Source organism: Balaenoptera borealis (assembly GCF_965194805.1).
Source record: "Balaenoptera borealis genome assembly, chromosome: X".
NCBI lineage: Eukaryota > Metazoa > Chordata > Mammalia > Artiodactyla > Balaenopteridae > Balaenoptera > Balaenoptera borealis.
In genome coordinates, this window is record NC_138881.1 from 37,495,731 (window position 1) to 37,514,739 (window position 19,009).

General features: G+C 37.0%; 1 protein-coding gene and 1 long non-coding RNA gene across 11 annotated transcripts in view; both read right to left on the reverse strand.

Moving 5' to 3' along the window:
• The window catches only part of CASK (calcium/calmodulin dependent serine protein kinase), a 394,779-nt gene that overhangs the window by 285,204 nt on the left and 90,566 nt on the right, over positions 1-19,009 (reverse strand). The gene's annotated exons all lie outside the window — the stretch shown is intronic.
• Positions 1,910-16,050, reverse strand: LOC309621206. The gene is made up of 2 exons (XR_014239820.1): positions 13,859-16,050; positions 1,910-10,429 (listed from the first exon to the last, which is right to left on the reverse strand). It is a non-coding gene; the product is annotated as an uncharacterized lncRNA (long non-coding RNA).

Genomic DNA, 19,009 nt, shown 5'->3' on the forward strand with positions numbered 1-19,009 from the left:
AAGCTTTTCATCTTGCTGAAGTCCAAGTTATCTATTTTTTTTTGGTTGCTTGTGCTGCAGGTTTCATATCTATAAAACCATTACTTAATTCAAGGTTATAATTTATGCCCATGTTTTCTCCTAAATGTTTTATAATTCTAACTCTTACATTTAGGTCTCTTATCTATTTTGAGTTAACTTTTGTATATAGTATGTGGTAGGGGTCCAGCTTCATGCTTTTGTCCACCTGCCCTAGTACCACTGTTTTGGAGAGATTATTCTTTCTCCATTGAATCATCTTGGCACTATTGTTGAAAATCATTTAACTGTAAATGTATGGTTTATTATTAGGTTCCCAATTCACTTCCATTAATCTATATGTCAATCCTTATGTCAGTACCACACTATGTGTATTAAAGAAGCTTTGCAGAAAATGTTAAAGTAGGGAAATGTGAGTCCTCCAACGTCATCCTTTTCCCCCAAGATTATTATGGCTATTTGGGGGGGGTCCCTTGGTTTTCTGTGTGAATTTTATAATCAGCTTTGCAATTTCTACAAAAATTATGGCCCGTATTTTGATAGGGACTGCATCAAATCTGTGGATCAATTTAGGAGTACTTTCATCTAATAACATTAAGTCTTTTGAATGATGAACATGGGATGTCTTTCCACTTACTTAGAATGTCCTTAGTTTTTTTTCAGTAATATTTTATACTTTTCAGTTTACAAGTATTACACTTCCTTGGTTAAATATGCTCCTAAGACTTGAGGACACGGGGAAGGGGAAGGGCAAACTCGGGCGAAGTGAGAAAATGGCATTGACATATATACACTACCAAATGTAAAATAGCTAGCTAGTGGGAAGCAGTTACATAGCACAGGGAGATCAGCTCTGTGCTTTGTGACCACCTAGAGGGGTGGGATAGGGAGGGTGGGAGGCAGATGAAAGAGGGAGGGGATACGGGGATATATTTGTACATATAGCTCATTCACTTTGTTATACAGCAGAAACTAACACAATATTATAAAGCAACTATACTCCAATAAAGATGTTAAAACACAAATATGCTCCTAACTATTTTATTCTCTTCAGTGCTATATTAAGTAGATTTCTTAAATTCATTTTCATATTCTTCACTGCTAGTATATAGAAATACAACAGACTTCTGTATATAGATCCTGTATCCTTCAACTTTCCTAAACACATTTATTATATCAAATATACATTTTTTTTGGTGGATTCCTTAAAGTGTCCTACATACATGATCAAGTCCTCTGGAAACAGAGGAAGTTTTATTTCTTCCTTTCCAATCTGGATGCCTTTTATTTCTTTTTCTTGCATAATTTCCCTGACTAAAATTTCCAGTACAATGTTGAATTAACAGTAACCAGCACTGACATTCTTGATTTATTCGTAATCTTGGGGGAAAGCATTCAGTCATACATTATCAAATATGAAGTTAACCATTATTTTTCTTGGAAGCTTTTCATCGTGTTGAAAAGTTTCCTTCTACTCCTACTTTGTTGAGTGGTTTTATCATGAAAGGATGTTGGATTTTGTTAAGTGCTTTTCTATATCTATTGAGATAATCATGTGGATTTTGTCCATTATATTAATAAGGTATATTGCACATTGATTATTTAAAATGCTCAACCAAGTTTGCATTTCTAGGATAAATCCCACTTATTCATGGTATACAATACTTTAAAAAATAGCTTTATTGAGATGTAATTGACATATATTTTACCAACAAAATGTATAATTTAATAAATTTTAGCATATTCATAGTCACGTAATCATCACCACATTCAATTTTTAATTATTTAATTACCTCAGAAACAAATCCCATACCTATTAAAAGATACTCTCTATTCCCACCATTCTCCAGATCCTGGCAGCCAGTAATCTACTTTCTTCTGTCACTATATGTTTGCCTTTTCTACACATTTTATATCAAGAGAATATATAACATGTTGTCTCTTGTGATTAACTTCTTTCATGTAGCATGATGTATTCAAGGTTCATCCACATTGTAGCTTATATCAGTACATCTTTCCTTTTAATGGCTGAATAATATTCCACTGGATGTATATACAACATTTTGCTAAGCATTCATCAGTTGACAGACATTTAGGTTCCACCTTTTTGCTATTATGAATAAGGCTGCTTTAATATTCTCATACAAGGTTTTATGTGGAAATGTGTTTTATTTCTTTTGGGTATATGCCTAAGAGTGAAATTGCTGGGGTATATGATAACTCTGTTTTTGCCTTTTTGAAGAACTATAAAACAATTTATGTGCCGCTGGATCTTATCTGCTAGTATTTTTTAGAGGATAGCTGTGCATACATATTGTTAAGTGATAACTGTTTTGCAGTTTTCTTTTCTTGTGGTGTCTTTGTATAGTTTTATTATTGGGGTAATGCAGGCCTCACAGAATAAGTTGAGAAGTGTTCCTTCCTCTAACTTTTTAGAAGAATCTGTGAAGGAATGGTATTAATTCTTTTAATGTATAGTAAAGTTCACCAGTGAAGTCACCTAGGTCTGAACTTTATATGGGAAATTTTTTATTACATTTTCAATCTCTTTTCTTGTTAAAGGGCCATTCAGATACTCTATTTCCTCTTGAGTCAGTTTTGGTAGATTGCCTCTTTCTAGGAATTAGTCCATTTCATCTAGGTTATCTAATTTGTTGGCATACACTTGTTCATAGAACTCTCTTATAATGCTTCCTACTTTTGTAATGTCATTCCTGATTTTATTAGTTTGAATCATCTCTCCTTTTTTATTGGCCAGTCTAGATAAAGGCTACTCAATTTGGGGGGAACATTTTGAAGAACTTTCAGTTGCATTGATTTTTCTCTATTATTTTTCTGTTCTCTTTTATTTATTTCTCCGCAAATCTTTATTATTTCTTTCTTTTTGCCTGCTTTGGGTTTAGATTTCTCTTCTACTTTCTTGAAGCGAAAGCTTAGGTTATTGATCTTTTCAACATAGGCATTCACAATAAAAATTTCCCATAAATTTTGGTATGTTGTGTTTCTGTTTTCATTCACCTCAAAGTATTTTCTAATTTCCCTTAAAATTTCTTCTTTGACTCATTGGCTATTCAGCAGTGTGTGGTTTAATTTCCACATATTTTTGATTTCCCCAAATTTCTTTCTGTTACTGATTTCTAGTTTCATTCCTTTGTGGTCAGGGAATATACCTTGCATGATTTCAATCCTATAAAATTCATTTAAATGTATTTGATGTACTAACATACAGCCTATGCTATATAATTTTCTATGTGTACTTTACGATGAATGTGTATTCTCCTGTAGTTGGACAGAGTATTCTATAGGTGTCTATTAGCTCTAGTTGATTTACACTGTTGTTCAAGTCTTCTCTTTGTCGATCCTCTGTCTAGTTGTTGTATCCATAATTGAAAGTGGGTCACTGAAGTCTACAAATATTATTTTTGAACTGTCTATTTCTCCCTTCAATTATGCCTCATTTTGTTCCATGTATCTGTTGTTAGGTGTATATGTGTTTATAATTATTATATCTTCTAGCTGAATGAACCATTTTATCATTATAAAATGTCCTTTATCTCTAGTAACAATTTCTGATTTAAAGTCTATTTTCTTTGATTATTACTAAAGCCACGACAGCTCTCTTTTGGTTACTACTTGCATGGTATATCTTTTTCTATCCATTTACTCTCAACCTACTTGTGTCTTCGTATCTAAAGTGTGTCTCTTTTTGCACAGCAAAGAAAACCATAAAAAAAATGAAAAGACAGCCTACAGACTAGGAGAAAATATCTGCAAACACTGCGACAGACAAGGGCTTAATTTCCAAAATATAAAACCAGCTCATACAATTCAATAACAAAAAAACAAACAACCAAATCAAAAAATGGGCAGAAGACTTAAATAGACATTTCTCCAAATAAGACAAACAGATGGCCAATAGACACATGAAAAGATGCAAATCATTGCTAATTATTAGAGAAATGCAAATCAAAACTACAAGGAGGTAACACCTCACACCAGCCACAATGGCCATTATTGAAAATTCTACAAATAATAAATTCTGGAGAGGGTGTGGAGAAAAGGGAACACTCTCACACTGTTGGTGAGAATGTAAAGGGGTGTAGCCACTATGGAAAACAACATGGAGGTTCCTCAAGAAAACTAGAGTCGCCATATGATCCAGCAATCCCACTCCTGGGCATATATATAGACAAAACTATAATTCAAAAATATACATGCACCCTTATGTTCATAGCAGCACTATTTACAATAGCCAAAACATGGAAGCCACTTAAATGTCAATCGACAAATGAATGGATGAAGAATATATAGTAAATATATACAATGGAATATTACTCAGCCATAAAAAGAATGAAATAATGCCATTTGCAGCAACATGAATGGACCTAGAGGTTATCATACTAAGTGAAGTAAGTCAGAAAGAGAAAGAAAAATACCATATGATATCACTTAGATGTGGAATCTAAATTATGACACAAATGAACAAATCTACAAAACAGAAACAGCCTCACAGACATACAGAACAGACTTGTCGTTGCCAAAGGGGGAGGGGGTGTGGAGGAGGGAAGGACTGGGAGTTTGGGATTAGCAGGCACAAACTATTATATATAGGATGTAAACAACAAGGTCCTACTGTATAACACAGGGAACAATATTCACAATCCTGTGTTAAACCATAATGGAAAAGAATATGAAAAGCAATATATACATGTATAACTGAATCACTTTCCAGTACAGCAGAAATTAACACAACATTGTAAATCAACTATACTTCAAAAAAATTTAAAAAAATAAATAAACTGTGTCTCTTATGGACCACATATAGTTGGGTCATGTTTTTCACCAATTATGCTAATCTTTGCCTTCTGAGCGTTTAATTCATTTACATTTAAGGTAATTACTAATTACTAATGAGGTACAAGTAAGTCCACTACAAGTAAGTCTACTACATACGAACCTTCAAGCTGCAAACTTACAGACTAGTTCAAAATGGCAGAGTAGAAGGACGTGCGCTCACCTCCTCTTGAGAGAGCACTGAAATCACAACTAACTGCTGAACAACCAACAACAGGAAGACGCTGGAATGCACCAAAAGGCACCCCACATCCAAAGACAAAGGGGAAGCTGCAATGAGACAGTAGGAGGCGGGCAATCACAATAAAATCAAATCCCATGACCGCAGGATGGGTGACCCACAAACCGGAGAACAATTATACCACAGAATTTCTCCCACTGGAGTGAAAGTTCTGAGTCTCACGTCAGGCTTCCCAGCCTGGATGTCTGGCAACAGGAGTAGAAATCCCCAGAGAATCTGACTTTGAGGATCAAAGGGATTTGATTGCAGGACTTCCACAAGAATGGGGGAAAGAGAGACTCCACTCGTGGAGGGCAAACACAAAGTCTTGTTCGCACCAGTACCCAGGGGAAAGGACCAGTGACCCCAGAGGAGACTGAACCAAACCTACCTCCTAGTGTTGGAGGGACTCCTGCAGAGGCAGGGGGCGGCTATGGATCACCACAGGGACAAGGTCACTGGCAGCAGCAGTTCTGGGAAGTAATCACTAGCAAAAGCCCTCCCATATGCTGCCATTACCCCTACCATACAGCCTGTAGGCTCCAGTGCTGGGTCGCATCAGGCCAAACAACTAACTGGGAGAGAACACAGACCCAACCACCAGCACACAAGCAGACAGAAGTCTTACTGAGCCCTGCCGATCAGAGTAACACCCAGTTTTACCCACTACCAGTCCCTCCCATCAGGAAGCTTGTACCAAACCTCTTAGATAGCCTCATCTACCAGACAGCAGAAGCAAGAAATACAATGCTACAGCCTACAGAACAAAAACCACAACCACAGAAAGTTAGAAAAAATGAAAGGGCAAAGAATTATGTCCCAGATGAAGGAACAAGATAAAACCCCAGAAAAACGACTAAATGAAGTGGAGACAGACAACCTTCCAGAAAAAGAATTCAGAATAATGATAGGGAAGATGAAACAGGATCTTGGAAAAAGAAGGGAGGCAAAGATTGAGAAGATGCAAGAAATGTTTAACAAAGTCCTAGAAGAACTAAGGAACAAACAGAGATGAACAATATAATAAATGAAATGAAAACTACACTAGAAGGAATCAATATCAGGATAACTGAGGCAGAAGAATGGATAAGTGACCTGGAAGACAAAATGATGGAAATCACTGCCGTAGAACAGAATAAAGAAAAAAGAATGAAAAGAAATGAAGACAGCCTAAGAGAACTCTGGGACAACATGAAACACACCAACATTAGCATTATAGGGGTCCCAAAAGAAGAAAAGAGAGAAAAAGGACCCAAGAAAATATTTGAAGAGATAAGAGTTGAAACTTCCCTAATATGGGAGAGGAAACAGTCAACCAAGTCGAGGAAGCGTGGAGAGTCCCATGTAGGAGGCCGAGACACATAGTGATCAAATTGAAAAAAATAAAGAAAAAGAGAAAATATTAAAAGAAACAAGGGGAAAATGACAAATTAAAATACAACGGGGGCTTCCCTGGTGGCACAGTGGTTGAGAATCTGCTTGCCAACACAGGGGACACGGGTTCAAGCCCTGGTCTGGGAAGATCCCACATGCCACAGAGCAACTGGGCCCGCGAGCCACAACTACTGAGCCCGTGCGTCTGGAGCCTGTGCTCCTCAACAAGAGAGGTCGCGACAGTGAAAGGCCCGCGCACTGCAATGAAGAGTGGCCCCCGCTCGCCGCAACTAGAGAAAGTCCCCGCACAGAAACGAAGACCCAACACAGCTAAAAATAAATAAACAAATAAATAAATAAATTTTTTAAAAAAGGGATCACTTCTTTAAAAAAAAACATACAAGGGAACTCCCATTAGATTATCAACTGATATCTGAGCAGAAACTCTGCAAGTCAGAAGGGACTGGCAAGATTTATTTAAAGTAATGAAAGGGAGGAAACTATAACCAAGAACACCCAGCAAGGCTCCCATTCAGATTTAATGGAGAAATCAAAAGCTTTACAGACAAGCAAAAGTTAAGAGAATTCAGTACCACCAGACCAGCTTTGCAAAAAATGCTAAAGGAACTCCTCTAGGAAGTAAAGAGACTAGCAGCTTAAAAAAAAAAAACTTTGTACATATACTGACTGCCATAACAAAACCTCATGGGAAAAGCCAAGCCAAAAGCTACAATATACACACACACACAAAAGATAAAGCAACCCAAACACAACATTAAAATGGTCATCAAACCACAAGAGAACAAAAGAAGAAAAAAGATGTACAAAATCAAACCCAAAACAATTAAGAAAAGAGCAATAGGAATACACATATCGAATATTACCTTAAATGTAAATGGATTAAATGCACCAACCAAAAGACACAGACTGGCTAAGTGGATACAAAAAACAAGACCCATATATATGCTGTCTACAAGAGACCCACCTCAGCCTAGGGACACACAAAAACTGAAAGTGAGGGGATGGAAGAACATATTCCATGCAAATGGAAATCGAAAGAAAGGTGGAGAAGTAATACTAATATCAGACAAAATAGACTTTAAAATAAACACTGTTGGGACTTCCTGGTGGTCCAGTGGTTAAGACTCAGTGCTTCCAATGCAGGGGGTGTGAATTTGGACCTGGTCGGGGAATTAAGGTCCCACATGCCGCGAGGTGTGGCCAAAAGTAAATGAATAAATAAATAAAATAAATTAAAGACTGTTATAAGTGACAAAGAAGAACACTACATAATGATCACGGGATCAAGCCAAAAAGAAGATATAACACTTGTAAATATATATGCACCCAACATAGGAGCACCCCAATATACAAGGCAAATACTAACAGCCATAAAGGGAGAAATCGACAGTAACACAGTAATAGTGGGGGACTTTAATTCCCCACTTTCATCAATGGACAGATCATCAGAAAGATCAATAAGGAAACACAGACCTTAAATGAAACAGCAGACAGGTGGACTTAACTGATATTTATAGAGCATTCCATCAAAAGCAGCAGAACACGCATTCTTCTCAAGTGCACACGGAACATTCCCCAGGACTGACCACATGCTAGGCCACAAGGCGAGCACCAGAGATGGGTGTGAAACGCTAAGGCTGCTGCTGCAGCCACCAAGAAGCCTGTGTGCAAGCAGAGGTCCCTATCCACACCTCCCCTCCCGGGAGCCTGCGCAGCCCACCACTGCCAGGGTCCCGTGACCCAGGGACAACTTTCCCGGGAGAACATACAGCGCTATTCAGGCTGGTGCAACGTCACACCGGCCTCTGCGGCAGCAGGCTCACCCTGCATTCCGTACCCCTCCCTCCCCCAGCCTGAGTGAGCCAGAGCCCCCTAATCAGCTGCTCCTTTACCCCATCCTGTCTGACTGAAGAATAAACGTCCTCAGGCAACCTACATGCAGAGGCGGGGCCAAATCCAAAGGTGAAACCAAGAAGCTGTGCGAACAAAGAAGAGAAAGGGAAATCTCTCCCAGCAGCCTCAGAAGCAGCGGACTAAATCTCCACAGCCAACTTGATGTACCCTGCATCTGTGGAATACGTGAATAGACAACGAATCATCCCAAATTGAGAATGTGGACTTCGGGAGCAAGGATATATATATATTTTTCCTTTTTCTCTTTTTGTGAGTGTGTATGCATATGCTTCTGTGTGTGATTTTGTCTGTATAGCTTTGCTTTTACCATATGTGCTAGGGTTCTGTCTGTCCATTTTTTTGTTTGTTTATTTATTTTTTTATTATAGTTTTCAGCGCTTCTTATCATTGGTGGATTTGTTTTTTGGTTCGGTTGTTCTTTCTTTCTTTTTAATTAATTAAAAAAAATTTTAATAATAATATTTTTTATTTTAATAACTTTTTAATTTAATTTAATTTAATTTTATCCTTCTCTTTCTTTCTTTTCTCTTTTTTCTCGCTTTTATTCTGAGCAGTGTGGAGGACAGGCTCTTGGTGCTCCAGCCAGGTGTCAGGGCTGTGCCTCTGAGGTGGGAGAGCCAAGTTCAGGACATTGGTCCACCATAGACCTCCCAGCTCCACGTAATATCAAACGGCAAAAATCTCCCATAGATCTCCATCTCAACACCAAGACCCAGCTCCACTCAACGACCAGCAAGCTACAGTGCTGGACACCCTATGCCAAACAACTAGCAAGACAGGAACACAACCCCACCCATTAGCAGAGAGGCTGCCTAAAATCATAAGGTCACAGACACCCCAAAACACACCACCAGACGTGGACTTGCCAACGAGAAAGACAAGATCCAGCCTCATCCAACAGAACACAGGAACTAGTGCCCTCCACCAGGAAGGAAACACAACTCACTGAAATAACCTTAGCCACTGGGGGCAGACACCAAAAACAACGGGAACTACGAACCTGCAGCCTGCAAAAACGAGACCCCAAACAAAGTAAGTTAAGCAAAATGAGAAGACAGAGAAACACACAGCAGATGAAGGAACAAGGAAAAAACCCACCAGACCTAACAAATGAAGAGGAAATAGGCAGTCTACCTGAAAAAGAATTCACAATAATTATAGTAAAGATGATCCAAAATATTGGAAATAGAATGGAGAAAATACAAGAAACGTTTAACAAGAACCTACAAGAACTAAAGAGCGAACAAACAATCATGAACAACACAATAAATGAAATTAAAAATTCTCTAGAAGGGATCAATAGCAGAATAACTGAGGCAGAAGAACGGATAAGTGACCTGGAAGATAAAATAGTGGAAATAACTACGGCAGAACAGAATAAAGAAAAAAGAATGAAAAGAATTGAGGACAGCCTCAGAGACCTCTGGGACACTATTAAACGTGCCACCAGTCTAATTATAGGGGTCCCAGAAGAAGAAGAGAAACAGAAACGGACTGAGAAAACATTTGAAGAGATTATAGTTGCAAACTTCCCTAATATGGGAAAGGAAATAGTTAATCAACTCCAGGAAACAGAGAGTCCCATACAGAATAAATCCAAGGAGAAACATGCTGAGACACATATTAATGAAACTATCAAAAATTAAATACAAAGAAAAAATATTAAAAGCAGCAAGAGAAAAACAACAAATAACATACAAGGGAATCCCCATAAGGTTAGCAGCTGATGTTTCAGCAGAGACTAGGCAAGCCAGAAGGGAGTGGCAGGACATATTTAAAGTGATGAAAGGGAAAAACCTACAACCAAGATTACTCTACCCAGCAAGGATTTCATTCAGATTTCACGGAGAAATTAAAATCTTTACAGACAAGCAAAAGCTAAGAGAATTCAGCACAGCCAAACCAGCTTTACAACAAATGCTAAAGGAACTTGTCTAGGCAGGAAACACAAGAGAAGGAAAAGATCTGCAATAACAAACAAAAAACAATTAAGAAAATGGTAATAGGAACATACACATCAATAACTACCTTAAAAGTAAATGGACTAAATGCTACAACCGAAAGACACAGGCTTGCTGAATGGATACAAAAACAAGACCCATATACATGCTGTCTACAAGAGACCCACTTCAGACCTGGGAAACATACAGACTGAAAGTGAAGGGATAGAAAAACATATTCCATGCAAACGGAAATCAAAAGAAAGCTGGAGTAGCAATTCTCATATCAGACAAAATAGACTTTAAAACAAAGACTATTACAAGAGACAAAGAAGGACGCTACATAATGATCAAGGAATCAATCCAAGAAGAAGATATAAGAATTGTAAATATTTATGCACCCAACATAGGAGCACCTCAATACATAAGGGAAATACTAACAGCCATAAAAGGGGAAATCGACAGTAACACAATCATAGTAGGAGACTTTAACACCCCACTTTCACCAATGGACAGATCATCCAAAATGAAAATAAATAAGGAAACACAAGCTTTAAATGACACATTAAACAAGATGGACTTACTTGATATTTATAGGACATTCCATCCAAAAACAACAGAATACACTTTCTTCTCAAGTGCTCATTGAACATTCTACAGGATAGATCATATCATGGGTCACAAATAAAGCCTTGGTAAATTTAAGAAAACTGAAATCGTATCAAGTATCCTTTCTGACCATAATGCTATGAGACTAGATATCAATTACAGGAAAAAATCTGTAAAAAATACAAACACATGGAGGCTAAACAATACGTTACTAAATAACCAAGAGTTCACTGAAGAAATCAAAGAGGAAATCAAAAAATACCTAGAGACAAATGACAATGAAAACACGACGACCCAAAACCTATGGGATGCAGCAAAAGCAGTTCTAAGAGGGAAGTTTATAGCTATACAAGCCTACCTCAAGAAACAAGAAAAATCTCAAATAAACAATCTAACCTTACACCTAAAGAAACTAGAGAAAGAAGAACAAACAAAACCCAAAGTGAGCAGAAGGAAAGAAATCATAAAGATCAGAGTGGAAATAAATAAAATAGAAACAAAGAAAACAATAGCAAAGATCAACAAAACTAAAAGCTAGTTCTTTGAGAAGATAAACAAAATTGATAAGCCATTAGCCAGACTCATCAAGAAAAAGAGGGAGAGGACTCAAATCAATAAAATAAGAAATAAAAAAGGAGAAGTTACAACAGACACCACAGAAATACAAAGCATCCTAAGAGACTACTACAAGCAACTCTATGCCAATAAAATGGACAACCTGGAAGAAATGGACAAATTCTTAGAGAGGTATAACCTTCCAAAACTGAAGCAGGAAGAAACAGAAAATATGAACAGACCAATCACAAGTAATGAAATTGAAACTGTGATTAAAAATCCTCCAACAAACAAAAGTCCAGGACCAGATGGCTTCACAGGTGAATTCTATCAAACATTTAGAGAAGAGCTAACACCTATCCTTTTCAAACTCTTCAAAAAATTGCAGAGGAAGGAACACTCCAAAACTCATTCTATGAGGCCACCATCACCCTGATACCAAAACCACAAAAAGACACTACAAAAAAAGAAAATTACAAACCAATATCACTGATGAATATAGATGCAAAACTCCTCAACAAAATACTAGCAAACAGAATCCAACAACACATTAAAAGGATCATACACCACGATCAAGTCGGATTTATCCCAGGGAAGCAAGGATTCTTCAAAATACGCAAATCAATCAATGTGATACACCATATTAACAAATTGAAGAATAAAAACCGTATGATCATCTCAATAGATGCAGAAAAAGCTTTTGACAAAATTCAACACCCATTTATGATAAAAACTCTCCAGAAAGTGGGCACAGAGGGAACCTACATCAACATAATAAAGGCCATATATGACAAACCCACAGCAAACATCATTCTCAATGGTGAAAAACTGAAAGCATTTCCTCTAAGATCAGGAACGAGATAAGGATGTCCACTCTCACCACTATTATTCAACATAGTTCTGGAAGTCCTAGCCACAGCAATCAGAGAAGAAAAAGAAATAAAAGGAATACAAATTGGAAAAGAAGAAGTAAAACTGTCACTGTTTGCAGATGACACGATACTATATATAGAGAATCCCAAAGATGCCACCAGAAAACTACTAGAGCTAATTAATGAATATGGTAAGGTTGCAGGATACAAAATTAATGCACAGAAATCTCTTGCATTCCTATACACTAATGATGAAAAATCTGAAAGAGAAATTAAGGAAACACTCCCACTTACCATTGCAACAAAAAGAATGATATACCTAGGAATAAACCTACCTAGGGAGACAAAAGACCTGTATGCAGAAAACTATAAGACACTGATGAAAGAAATTAAAGTTGATACAAACAGATGGAGAGATATACCATATTCTTGGATTGGAAGATTCAATATTGTGAAAATGACTATACTAACCAAAGCAATCTACAGATTCAGTGCAATCCCTATCAAATTACCAATGGCATTTTTTACAGAACTAGAACAAGAAATCTTAAAAACTGTATGGAGACACAAAAGACCCCGAATAGCCAAAGCAGTCTTGAGGGAAAAAAACGGAGCTGGAGGAATCAGACTCCCTGATTTCAGACTATACTACAAACCTACAGTAATCAAGACAATATGGTACTGGCACAAAAACAGAAACATAGATCAATGGAACAAGATAGAAAGCCCAGAGATAAACCCACGCACCTATGGTCAACTAATCTATGACAAAGGAGGCAAGGATATACAATGGAGAAAAGATAGTCTCTTCAGTAAGTGGTGCTGGGAAAACTGGACAGCTACATGTAAAAGAATGAAATTAGAACACTCCCTAACACCATACACAAAAATAAACTCAATATGGATTAGAGACCTAAATGTAAAACTGGACACTATAAAACTCTTAGAGGAAAACATAGGAAAAACACTCTTTGACATAAACCACAGCAAGATCTATTTTGATCCACCTCCTAGAGTAATGGAAATAAAAACAAAAATAAACAAACGGGACCTAATGAAACTTCAAAGCTTTTGCACAGCAAAGGAAACCATAAACAAGACGAAAAGACAACCCTCAGAATAAGAGAAAATATTTGCAAACGAATCAACAAAGGATTAATCTCCAAAATATATAAACAGCTCATTTAGCTCAATATTAAAGAAACAAACAACCCAATCCAAAAATGGGCAGAAGACCTAAATAGACATTTCTCCAAAGAAGACATACAGATGGCCAAGAAGCACATGAAAAGCTGCTCAACATCACTAATTATTAGAGAAATGCAAATCAAAACTACCATGAGGTATCACCTCACACCAGTTACAATGGGCATCATCAGAAAATCTACAAGCAACAAATGCTGGAGAGGGTGTGGAGAAAAGGGAACCCTCTTGCACTGTTGGTGGGAATGTAAATGGATACAGCCACTATGGAGAACAACATGGAGGTTCCTTAAAAAACTAAAAATAGAATTAACATATGACCCAGCAATCCCACTACTGGGCATATACCCAGAGAAAACCGTAATTCAAAAAGACATATGCACCCCAATGTTCACTGCAGCACTATTTACAATAGCCAGGTCATGGAAGCAACCTAAATGCCCATCGACAGACGAATGGATAAAGAAGATGTGGTACATATATACAATGGAATATTACTCAGCCATAAAAAGGAACGAAATTGAGTCATTTGTTGAGACGTGGATGGATCTAGAGACCGTCATACAGAGCGAAGTAAGTCAGAAAGAGAAAAACAAATATCGTATGTTAACGCATGTATGTGGAACCTAGAAAAATGGTACAGATGAGCCGGTTTGCAGGGCAGACGTTGAGACACAGATGTAGAGAATGGACATATGGACACCAAGGGGGGAAAACTGCGGTGGGGTGGGGATGGTGGTATGCTGAATTGGGCGATTGGGATTGACATGTATACACTGATGTGTATAAAATTGATGCCTAATAAGAACCTGCAGTATAGAAAAACAAACAAAACAACTAATACTAAACTTTCATTGGGTTATTTGTATGGAAATATGTTAATATAAATGTTTCAGACATTACATGAAATTTCTAAAAATCTTATATGTTCTGGTATAATGTTATAAGTCATAATCCTAGTTATTACTTTAAAATGTATATCTCAGAAATAACTAATTTTCTTGTCAACTGCATTATTATGAACTTTCATCAAATCTTCAACCGTGGTCATTTTTAAGTCTTTTCTCATTTACAGACAGTCTGGGTGTACTCTGATGCTTTTGCAAATATGTTCCTATAAAAGGGTTTCATCTTCAAGAAATTCATGGAAAAGACTCTGACAAGTACAGGTTTCTGGTAACTGACTGTACTGCTGAACTGAATGAATAACCCTTTTCAGAACTCTAATGAAAAACTCACGAACTCATAAAAGTGCTAACAAAAGATCAAGATGAAAAAAAAATTAATTACATGGGACTGAGTGAACTGATGAGGATGAGTAAAATTTTTGTGACTTTCTGTTTGAATTAAAAAAAAAAAATCCCACAAGGACTCAGAGGCAAAGAATATACAAATCAATTTTCACTGCAAAGTAAAGGAGCTGTTACAGTGGAGGATTACTGGACTGAATGTCAATATTATGACATAGTATGAGTGTGTTTCATGTTTGGTAATTGCAATCATTGTTACATTTGTTGTGGTCGAAAAAAATAAATAAATAAATTTAAAAAATAAAAAAAAAAGAAAGGAAGGAAACGATAGCAAAGATCAATAAAACTAAAAGCTGGTTCTTTGAGAAGATAAACAAAATTGATAAACCATTAGCCAGACTCATCAAGAAAAAAAGGGAGAAGACTCAAATCAACAGAATTAGAAATGAAAAAGGAGAAATAACAACTGACACTGCAGAAATACAAAGGATCATGAGAGATTACTACAAGCAACTATATGCCAATAAAATGGACAACCTGGAGGAAATGGACAAATTCTTAGAAATGCACAACCTTCCGAGACTGAACCAGGAAGAAATCGAAAATATGAACAGACCAATCACTGCACTGAAATTGAAACTGTGATTAAAAATCTTCCAACAAACAAAAGCCCAGGACCAGATGGCTTCACAGGCGCATTCAATCAAACATTTAGAGAAGAGCTAACACCTATCCTTCTCAAACTCTTCCAAAATATAGCAGAGGGAGGAACACTCCCAAACTCATTCTACGAGGCCACCATCACCCTGATATCAAAACCAGACACAGATGTCACAAAGAAAGAAAACTACAGGCCAATAACTCTGATGAACATAGATGCAAAAATCATCAACAAAATACTGGCAAACAGAATCCAACAGCACATTAAAAGGATCATACACCATGATCAAGTGGGGTTTATCCCAGGAATGCAAGGATTCTTCAACATACGCAAATCAAACAATGTGATACACCATATTAACATATTAAAGGAGAAAAACCATATGATCATCTCAATAGATGCAGAGAAAGCTTTTGACATAATTCAACACCCATTTATGATAAAAACCCTACAGAAAATAGGCATAGAGGGAACTTACCTCAACATAATAACAGCCATATATGACAAACTGACAGCCTACATCGTCCTCAATGGTGAAAAACTGAAACCATTTCCACTAAGATCAGGAACAAGACAACATTGCCCACTCTCACCACTATTATTCAACATAATTTTGGACGTTTTAGCCACAGCAATCAGAGAAGGAAAAGAAATAAAAGGAATCCAAATCAGAAAAGAAGAAGTAAAGCTGTCACTGTTTGCATATGACATGATACTATACATAGAGAATCCTAAAGATGCTACCAGAAAACTACTAGAGCTAATCAATGAATTTGGTAAAGTAGCAGGATACAAAATTAATGCACAGAAATCTCTTGTATTCCTATACACTAATGATGAAAAATCTGGAAGTGAAATTAAGAAAACACTCCCATTTACCATTACAACAAAAAGCATAAAATACATAGGAATAAACCTACCTAAGGAGACAAAAGACCTATAAGCAGAAAATTATAAGACACTGATGAAAGAAATTAAAGATGATACAAACAGATGGAGAGATATACCATGTTCCTGGACTGTAAAAATGACTCTACTACCCAAAGCAATCTACAGATTCAATGCAATCCCTATCAAACTACCACTGGCATTTTTCACAGAACTAGAACAAAAAAATTTCACAATTTGTATGGAAACACACAAGACCCCGAATAGCCAAAGCAATCTTGAGAAAGAAAAATGGAGCTGGAGGAATAAGTCTCCCTGACTTCAGACGATACTACAAAGCTACAGTCATCAAGACAGTATGGTACTGGCAGAAAAACGGAAATATACATCAATGGAACAGGATAGAAAGCCCAGAGATAAACCCACGCACATTTGGTCACCTTATCTTTGATAAAAGAGGCAAGAATATACAGTGGAGAAAAGACCGCCTCTTCAATAAGTGGTGCTGGGAAAACTGGACAGCTACATGTAAAAGAATGAAATTAGAACACTCCCTAACACCATACACAAAAATAAACTCAAAATGGATTAGAGACCTAAATGTAAGACTGGACACTATAAAACTCTTAGAGGAAAACATAGGAAGAACACTCTTTGACATAAATCACAGCAAGATCTTTTTTGATCCACCTCCTAGAGAAATGGAAATAAAAACACAAATAAACAAATGGGACCTAATGAAACTTCACAGCTTTTGCAAAGCAAAGGAAACCATAAACAAGACGAAAAGACAACCCTCAGAATGGGAGAGAATATTTGCAAATGAATCAACGGTCAAAGGATTAATCTCCAAAATATATAAACAGCTCATACAGCTCAATATTAAAGAAAGAAACAACCCAATCCAAAAATGGGCAGAAGACCTAAACAGACATTTCTCCAAAGAAGACATACAGATGGCCAAGAAGCACATGAAAAGCTGCTCAACATCACCAATTATTAGAGAAATGCAAATCAAAACTACAATGAGATATCACCTCACACCAGTTAGAATGGGCATCATCAGAAAAGCTACAAACAACAAATGCTGGCGAGGGTGTGGAGAAAAGGGAACCCTCTTGCACTGTTGGTGGGAATGTAAACTGATACAGCCACTATGGAGAACAGTACGGAGGTTCCTTAAAAAACTAAAAATAGAATTACCATATGATCCAGCAATCCCACTACTGGGCATATACCCTGAGAATACCATAATTCAAAAAGAGTCATGTACCACAATGTTCATTGTGGCACTATTTACAATAGCCAAGGCATGGAAGCAACGTAAATGTCCATCAACAGATGAATGGATAAAGAAGATGTGGCACATAGATACAATGGAATATTACTCAGCCATAAAAAGGAAGGAAATTGAGTTATTTGTAATGAGGTGGATGGACATAGAGTCTGTCATACAGAGTGAAGTAAGTCAGAAAGAGAAAAACAAATACCGTATGCTAACACATACATATGGAATCTGAAAGAAAAAAAAAAAGGTCATGAAGAACCTAGGGGCAAGACGGGAATAAAGACACAGACCTACTAGAGAATGGACTTGAGGACACGGGGAAGGGGAAGGGTAAGCTGGGAAAACGTGTGAGAGTGGTAGTGTATATATGGACATATATACACTACCAAATGTAAAATAGATAGCTAGTGGGATGCAGTCGCATAGCACAGGGAGATCAGCTTGGTGCTTTGTGACCAGCTAGAAGGGTGGGATAGAGAGCGTGGGAGGGAGGGAGATGCAAGAGGGAAGAGATATCAGGACATATGTATATGTATAACTGATTCACTTTATTATAAAGCAGAAACCAACACACAATTGTAAAGCAACTATATTCCAATAAAAATGTTAAAAAAAAATAAACAAAAGAAAACCCCATATAATCATCTCAATACATGTAGAAAAAGCTTTTGACAAAATTCACCACCCATTTACAATAAAAACTCTCCAGAAAGTGGGCAGAGAAGGAACATACCTCAACATAATAAAGACCATATATGACAAACCTACCGCTAACATCATACTCAATGGTGAAAAGCTGAAGGCATTTCCTCTAAGACCAGGAAGAAGACAAGGTTATCCACTCTTGCCACTTGTATTCAACATAGTTTTGGAAGTCTTAGCTACGGCAATCAGAGTAGAAAAAGAAATAAAAAGGAATCCGCATTGGGAAAGAAGAAGTAAAACTGTCACTGTTTAAAGATGACATGATACTATACATAGAAAATCCTAAAGATGCTACCAGAAAACTACAAGAGTTCATCAATGAATTTAGTAAACTTGCAGGTTACAGAATTAATACACAGAAATCTGTTGCATTCCTATACACTAGCAACGGAAGATCAGAAATTCAAGAAACAATCCCATTTACTATTGCATCAAGAAGAATAAAATACCTAGGATTAAACCTAACTAAGGAGACAAAAGACCTGTACTCCAAAAACTATAAGATGCTGATGAAATCGAAAAGACCCAAACAGATGGAAAGATATACCATGTTCGTGGATTGAAAGAATCAATATTGTCAGAATGACTATACTATCCAAGGCAATCTACAGATTCACTGCAATTTCTATCAAATTAC